The sequence below is a fragment of the Ipomoea triloba genome, chromosome 16 (genome assembly GCF_003576645.1).
Source record: "Ipomoea triloba cultivar NCNSP0323 chromosome 16, ASM357664v1".
Lineage (NCBI taxonomy): Eukaryota > Viridiplantae > Streptophyta > Magnoliopsida > Solanales > Convolvulaceae > Ipomoea > Ipomoea triloba.
The window spans coordinates 7,642,814-7,643,424 of record NC_044931.1 but is presented as its reverse complement, the minus strand read 5'-3'; positions in this window follow the sequence as shown (position 1 = coordinate 7,643,424).

Sequence of the window (611 nt, the reverse complement as noted above, 5' to 3'; positions counted from 1 at the left end):
CGAAGATCGAAATGAGACTTAGGTTATCTCAACCTAACTCACTAAAAGACAGGCAGACTGCCGGACTCATAAGGATCCGAAGATTGAAATGAGACTTAGGTTATCTCAACCTAACTCACTCAAAGGCAGACAGACTGCCGGACACATAAGGATCCGAAGATAGAAATGAGACTTAGGTTACCTCAACCTAACTCACTCAAAGGCATGCAGACTGCCGGACTCATAAGGATCCGAAGATTGAAATGAGACTTAGGTTATCTCAACCTAACTCACTCAAAGGCAGACAGACTGCCGGACACATAAGGATCCGAAGATAGAAATGAGACTTAGGTTACCTCAACCTAACTCACTCAAAGGCATGCAGGCTGCCGGACTCATAAGGATCCGAAGATCGAAATGAGACTTAGGTTATCTCAACCTAACTCACTCAAAGGCAGGCAGACTGTCGGACTCATAAGGATCCGAAGAATGAAATGAGACTTAGGTTATGTCAACCTAACTCACTCAAAGGCAAACAGACTGCCGGACTCAAAAGGATCCTAGGATCGAAATGAGACATAGGTTATCTCACCCTAACTCACTCAAAGGCAGGCAGACTGGCGGACTCATAA